Source organism: Chenopodium album, chromosome 23 (assembly GCF_948465745.1).
Source record: "Chenopodium album chromosome 23, dcCheAlbu1.1, whole genome shotgun sequence".
NCBI classification, from domain to species: domain Eukaryota; kingdom Viridiplantae; phylum Streptophyta; class Magnoliopsida; order Caryophyllales; family Amaranthaceae; genus Chenopodium; species Chenopodium album.
The window spans coordinates 7,683,792-7,692,136 of NC_137856.1; positions in this window are offsets into that span (position 1 = coordinate 7,683,792).

Below are 8,345 nucleotides of genomic sequence, written 5' to 3' on the forward strand. Positions count from 1 at the left end.
AACTAAAGCAAACTCAACTAATAAAGATTTTCAAGTGTTTGATTAGTTTAGGTGAAGTTGATCGTGGTGATGGAAGAAGTAATTTGAACTAAGAAGATATGAAGAGATCTTTATACAAAAGGTTAAACAAAGTAGAAGAAGAGTTCTCTAGCAAGAACTGAGTTCTCTAACAAGAACTGAGTTCCTTAACAGGAACGTTCCCTAACAGGAACTTGAAGATAGCAAGCTGAGGTCCCTAAAGGAACTTAGTCTGCGTGAAGCCCAAGTAACCTACCTGTACAGAAGCGCGGCGCATCAATATAATTTAGTTAAGGTTTTTATCTTCTAGATTTATTGTTAATATGTTAAGTAGGTTAATACACGAGATTTATTAGAAGCGTGGCAAGTTAGCTTGGTATATAAATTAATAAGGAAAAGATAAAAGATAGATTTTAGAAAAAGATTTTCTAAAATGTTTTATTTCTTAAAATCGGTTTGTTAAAAAGATATGATTCTTTTTAACAAAATCTTTTTATCTTATTTCCCGGAAAAGATTTTCTTCAGATTAGATTTACTTAAAACCGTGTTTAAAGATAAGGACGGTTTACTTGTTTATGTTTTAGAAAACCTACTTTCTATACAAGTCATACTTGTATAAATAGTAGAGATAAAAATGGTTTAAGGTTTTTGTGATTTTATGCGTGGAGAAATCACAGAGCATTAATTGAGTAAGTTTACCAAGCTTCTAACTTTGTCATATTAGTTTCGGATTTCGTGCATAGCTTGCCTATCATATATACTAGGTGTCATACACTTGTATTGGTTTGGGTTTTTTGGGTGAGTTTGATATTTTTACATTACATACAGTTTGTGTAAGCTAAGCTTCTAGTGTGAAGCTGAGAGTTTTGTACTTTGGCAGTACGAGTGAATTTAAGTGTGTTACTTAGATTGGGTAGGTAGGAACCTATCGAGTAGCAAGTTCAGTGTGGAACTTGTGATTAAGGTCTGTGTATAATAGGTTGTAACTTGGTGATTGCCCTATTATAGTGAAGTGGTTTGTAATTGAAATCCCTAAGGTAGGGTCGAGGTTTTACTTCCAGTTGGGCCCTGGAAGGTTTAATTTCCTCGTAAAATCTGTGTGTCTTTGCAAGTTTCTACATGCATTGTTTTATTATTCCGCAAAAGTAGTCAATAGGAACTCCATACAATTCAGCCCCCTCTTGTATTGATCGTCTCAACTAACACAAGTTCATCAAATCATATGCAACGAAACTAATTTTGCTCCATTTTCTCCTTCTCTATATAGATGATCTTATAGCTTTCATCTATACAGCTTTCAAAGATCATCTATCTAGTTTTCATCAAGTTAAAAAAAAAAAAAAATCGAGTTAAAATGGAGAAACTTAATTTTGCTCCAAAGATCATCTCTATATAGATGAAAGCTAATATTGTATTTGACAAAAAAAAAAATTTAATTTTTTTATATATTTTATATAATGAAAATAGGAGAAAAGACATGGAAAAAAAAAGAGTATAAGCTTTAGAGTAGTATGCATACTTAATTAATCTATTCATATATATATATTTTTTTTGTAAGAACTAATGTGTTAATAATGTTGTTCATGTATGTGGAAGGAAATTCATGTATGTTGTTGTTCAATTTGATAATTTTTTTTTTTTTTTAAATATACTCTTTTTGGTGTATTGTTTATAGATATGATTGTTTTAACCTTGACTTTTTTTGTAAGTCATTCACAGTCAAATAGAAATAATATTTAGAGAAATAAATGAAATATGAAATATCGTCAAGAGCCATCTTTGTAATATCAATATATCAATTTGGCCATTTTATTACTGATCAAGTGCTCAAGGATAAATTGACCATACCCTAACTATAAAATTTCTCTGAAATTACCATAAAAAAAAAGTAATAACAAAAGTAAAAATTTGTCTAAAAGTTGGAGAAAGTGTAGTGTTGAACTTAGACACCATGTGAAATTGTTGTTAGAATACAAAAGTGACCCACAAATTTGCATGTAAAATCATGACTACCACATCATGAAAATGAAATTTCCATACAAGAAGGCTGTCAAAAAAGATACGGAATACAAATTGAAAGCTCTATCAATTTAACATTATCATACTACCTCCGTTTTGCATTATCTGCAACAAAGGAATATTTTATATCTCACAAATAATACCCCTTTGTTGCAGATAATGCGAAACGGAGGTAGTATATAATTTCTTCATAAACAAAACCTCTTAATAAACACTCAACATCATAACATATATAGTTCCTAATTTGGTCCACAAATAAGACAATCAATCATAAAACACACACAAAAAAAGGTTAATGATATAAAGGCATAAAAGTAGTGATATATAGAACATAAAGATGAAGTGTGGTAATAATAAAAAGATGTATGTGGATGCTAGGGCCAAGACAAAGAGTTTTGAAAAGCCAAATTACAGTCACACTCAAGACACCTATTGACTATATTTATGTGAAAGAAAAGATGATGAAGAACAAGTAGATTGTGACCCTTCTGTCTATGCTTTATGTCACAACATATGAAGTAATACTAACAAAGAGAATGCACCTATATTTTTTGAATTAATATATGACAAAACTATATACTTGCAAATATTATTTTTATTATTTTTATTTGGTTAGGTCTAATTAAATAAGATGGTGACCCTTTTGAGTTGGAATAATGGACAATTTTGTAAGAACCTATTCCTAATAATGAACAAAGGATATGTGTCATCTATCTATTACTCTTTTATGCATTAAAAGCATGCTATGTCACCTCTTTAGCCAATATATTACATCTATGATGTAGAAAATGCGACTTCTAAATAGGGCGGAGTTAGGGGGGTGGTGAAGGCCCAACCCCGTGCCCTAAATTTGTAGTCTGTTATATATTTTAAGGAAAATTTGAAAATTACCACCAACTATTATACTCATTTTAAGATTTTTTTATTTAAATCACCTCCAACAACTAACTCTTCAATATGTAAAAAAAACTCCCACCTCTTTTCCCAAATGATGTCACTGGGCCCCTACTAACTACCTCCCTCTCTCTCTTTTTTAATTTCCCCTCTTTTCTCACGATACTCTCCCTTTTTCCCTCTAGTTTCCTCTCTCTTCCTTTATGTCAAATTCTCCTAAGCCAATTAAGGGTTTAGGGCCTGTTCACTTCAGCTTAATTTCAGTTCAGTTCAGCTCCAATCAGTTCAGTTCAATTCAATTCAGCTCTAATTAGTTCAGTTTAATTTAGTTCAGCTCCTAATTTCCTTCTTTCATAAAATATTCATTTCAGCTCTATTTAGTTCAGTTCAATTCAATTCAGCTCCAATCAATTCAGTTCAGTTCAGTTCAACTCCAATTAGTTTAGTTCAGTAAATGTGAACAGACCCTTAATTCACCAAATTCTTGTTCAACCCAAGCGACAATGCAACATCATGGGCAAAATCAATTTCGGTGGTTTTTGAATTAAAATTAGGGTTTATGAAATCAATTTGGGGATATTTTAATTAAAATTAGGGTTTACAAAATCAATTTGAGGGGTTTTTGAATTGAAATTAAGGTTTATATATGAAATCAATTTGGGGATTTGATTGTGATGATAGTTTGTTGCAAAATTTTATTCTTATTTAGTGAATTACTGCTAATTAGGAACAAAATTAAGGTTGCATTTTTTGCTTTATTTACCATTTGATTTACCTAAGTTTTTTTTGTGAAAACAAAGAAGAATCTATCCGTTTGAGGGAATAATTTTGGTGGGTGAGTATAGTAATGAGGATTCAAGAAGAGAAGAAGAAAAGAAGACTGAGAATCGAGAGAAGAGAGGAAGAAATGGAGGGAAATTGAAGAGGGTGACGTCATATAGCAAGGTTTAGGAAAATATGTGGGAGTTCTTTATGTTTTGAAGAAAGATTGGTGGTAATTTTTTTTTTTAAAAAAAAACTCTTAGTTGTAATTACTAAAATGAGCGCAATAGTTGGTGGTATTTTTCAAATGTTTTTTTTTTTTTTTTTTTTTTTTTTTTTTACAACAACAAATTTTTCTATGTTTATAGTTGTTTCTATAATATTGCATGTACTTTGCTTTGCTCTAGTGGTCAAGCATTTATGGTAACATTTTTTTTTTTTTTAAAAAAAAAAAATCAAAGGTTATGGGATCGATTCCTTGTCCAAGCATAACATTAAATATTATTATTTCACTCTTTTCAAGTTTTGTTCTAGATTTTCGATTGTAATTTTTCTTTGGGAAATTCTCATTGGTAGCCATCAAGTTTTGCAAAATATCTTTGGTGGCCAAAAACTTTTTAAATTATCTAAATAGCCATATAATACTATACTTTATTAATTATAACATTAATGACCATTATTAGGCCCCGTTCTTTAGAGCTGCTCTGCTTTGCTCTGCTTTGCTCTGCTCTGCTGAAATCTGCTCTGCTTTGCTCTGCTCTGCCCTGCTCTGCTTTGCTTAAAATTAATATTTAATATTGAATTATTATAATAATAATAATTAATATTTAATAATAATAATAAATAAATAATATTTAATAGTAATAAATAATTAATATTTAATAATAATAACTAATATTTAATATTTATAATAATAATAATGATATTAATTAATATTTAATAATAATAATAATTAATATTTAATAATAATAATAATTAATATTTAATAATAATAATAATATTTAATAATAATAATAACTAATTTTAATAATTATAATAGTAATAATTAATATTTAATAATAATAATAATAATTAATATTTAATAATAATAATAATAATAAATAATTAATATTTAATAATAATAATTAATATTAAATAATAATAATAATAATATATAATATTTAATAATAATAATATTATTAAAAATTAATATTTAATAAAAATAATTAATAATTAATAATAATATTATATTAAATAATATTTAATAATAATAGTAATTATAATAATGATAATAATAGTAATAATAATACTTATAACTAATAATAATAATAATAATAATAATGAAATCAGCTCGGCTCTGCTATGCTCTGCTTTGCTTTGCTCTGCTTTGCTCTGCTCTACTCTGCTGAAATCTGCTCTACTCTGCCCTGCCCAGAAGCTCAAAAGAACAGGGCCTTAGCCACTTATAAGACTAATAAGTAACTATGGTTAACCGATGGTTAAATATCGAATTAAAAAAAAAAGTTACCATCATATTACGTATTTACTCTCTCTCTCTATCTCCAACTACAAGTATCACCTTGTCAAAAAAAAAAAAAAAAAAAAAAAAAAAAAAAAAAAAAAAAACTAGTATCACTTCCATTAACTCATATTCAAAAATCATGCATCCATCTCCACCATAATTTGAAATTTGAACACCATATTCTACCTTTTAATTTTCCGACCTTAGAACTAGGTTTCGAGATTAATTATGAGATTTGCGACAAAGGTGGATCGGAGTAGAATAGGGACAATTGAAGTTTACAAAATTCTAGGCTGCGATTGAATTCCAAGGATGACGTCTGGGTTGTGGTTGAATTTGCACATAAAAATCCTATCTTTGTTGCGTAAATATTCAAGTATGTAATCTGAGTTTTCAATTGAGTTAATTGATTTCGTGTTCTTGATTTTAGTGTGCTCTGTTTTGTGATAGCAAGTCATGTTTTTCAATTGGAATGTAGGATTTTTAATATAGTGTTTAATAAGTACTTTCGTGGATTATATGTAGAAATGGGGCGGGGGGATATATATTAACTGGAGCTGTTAATTCGGGTAAATGGGTCGGGTTTGAGTCGGGTCATCTCGGGTCGGGTCAATACGGGTTAATGTCAGGACCTATGTGGGTCGGGTTCGGGTTGGGTCATGCTTGAGTCGGGTCATACATCTTTTCGGGTTCGGGTCGGGTTTAGGTCGGGTCAATAAAAGGTCAGGTTACATTCGGGTCGGGTGAAAAACAAGTCGGGTTAAATTCGGGTTTTTACGGGTTTAAATGAGTTAGGGTCGTGTTCAAGTTCGAGTCGGGTTCGGTTCAAGTCAATTATTTTCGGGTTATAATCAGGTCGGGTCATTATCGGGTTTGAGTCGGGTTCGGTTCAAGTCAATAATTTGCGGGTCATAATCAAGTCGGGTCATTTCCAAGTCGGGTCATTATCGGGTTTGAGTCGGGTTCTATTCAAGTCAATAATTTGCGGGTTATAATAATAAAGTCTGGTCATGTTCGAATTCGGGTATCAAATATTAGATTAATAGGGTTTAAGTTTGATATCAGGTCGGGTCATATTGGGTCCAGTTACCTTTTTTTAATTTTTTTTAATTTATTTAAAACTCCAAATTAAATTACATAATTTAAAACATTTTCTAAAAAAAATAATAAACAGACAAGTGAATAATAAAATTTGAATTCCCTTATAAATAATAATAACAATAATAATAATAATAATAATAATAATAATAATAATAATAATAATAAAAGATAAGTCAAGTAAGATGAGAAAGACCTGCTATTGTCCGGGTCCCGTGTATTTTTAATTTTTTTGTTTAAATTTTTTTTTTTTGGCTGCTGTCCAGTTCAGTTTTTCTTTGACGAGGATTATGTAAGAGATAAGTCAAGTAAGATGAGAAATGTCACTTTTGTTTTATAATTGGAATCCATGTTAATAAATTGAAAAAAAAGTCTGAAACTCAATAGTCAATACGGAGTACTCTTTTTATCCTAAAAATTCCCAAATCCTAAAATTCGGGTTAGCAATAGGTCGAGTTTAAATTCGGGTCGGGTCAATAACAAGTCGGGTTGAACTTGGGTCGGGTCAATAACAAGTCGGGTTGAACTCGGGCCGGGTTAGTAACAGGTCGGGTTGAATTCGGGTTTTGACGGGTTAAATCGGGTTTGGGTCATTCTCGGGTTCGAGTCGGGTTCGGTTCAGGTCAATAATTTACGGGTCACATTCGGGTCGGGTCCTCTCTAGGTCGGTTCATGGTCAGGCTCGGGTCTCAAATACTCGGGTCAACTCGAGTCTAGGGCTGTTTCAGGTCGGGTTCGGGTCACCATTTTTTTCGGGTTCAGACGGGTTAGGGTTAGGGTCGGGTTAGGGTCGGTATTTTGGGTCGGGTCAACTTTTGACAGCTCTAATATTAACCTGTTGTATTGTATTTGTTGCAGAATGAATGACCCAATAAAGCTAAGGTTCAATATATGAAAGATTATATCATCATCATTATTAGTTGTTGTTTAGAATATGTAAATCCCTTGATTTACTCCTTAATTTTGATAGTCAAAGTATATCCCTTATTATTAGCTAACGTACCTAGTCACATATTGTATCTAGTCATAATTTGGTATGTTCAATGTTCTAATCTTGTATTATATATACTCGTGTATATTCATCAATATAATCAAGCTTTCCAACATTCTCTTTCTCATAACCTTTCTCATAACTCTATCACAATACTAAAGAACTACAAGAATGGAGGAGTATCAGAATTACGGAGAAGCAAGATGAATGGGTTTTCTCTAATTTAGGGTTATTTAAAGAAGGGGAAATGATTTTGGAGGGAAAAGGATGTTTACAGTTTGGAGAGAAAGTAATAAGTAAGGGTGTTAATAGTATTTGTATTACTCCCTCCGTTTTAACATACTTGATCCATTTTTCATTGCGCGGAATTTTAGGAGAAATTGGAGAAAGTAATAAAATATAGAGGCAATGGGGTTAGAGGAAGGTAAATGGGAAGAGATCGAGAGACTCTAAATGTAATAAAATATAATATTATTGGGTCCCACTTGGTCAGAGAAATGAATTAAATATTGTAAAAGCTTTCTAAATAAGAAAATGGAGCAAGTATTTAAAAACGGCCGCAAATGAAAAATGAAGCAAACATTTAAAAACGGAGGTAGTACTTAATTACATTTTAGTTAACCATAGTTACTTATATATATATATATATATATATATATATATATATATATATATATATATATATATATATATATATATATATATAGGATTGAAATAGCTAGTGCATTGAAAAGCTTGAAATGAGAAGTGTCACAAATATAATAAAGGAAATTAAGAAAGATATGCTGATGAATTAGTCACAGCAATGAAAAATTCTATCAAGATCGAAGTCAAAAGAAAAGGAGTGGAGGATATAATTGACAACCGGTATTTTGACTTCATATTAACCACCTCATTCCTCTCATTTTGATCCCTTTTACATCCTCATTTTGCACTAACTAGCTTAATTTTCTTAGTTTTGGCAATTGTTGTAGTGGTAGCTGATAATTTTTTTACTAGTCTAGGATTTTGTACTTTTCAATTGTGTTTGATATTGTAATTTTGACCTTAGAGGTCTTCACC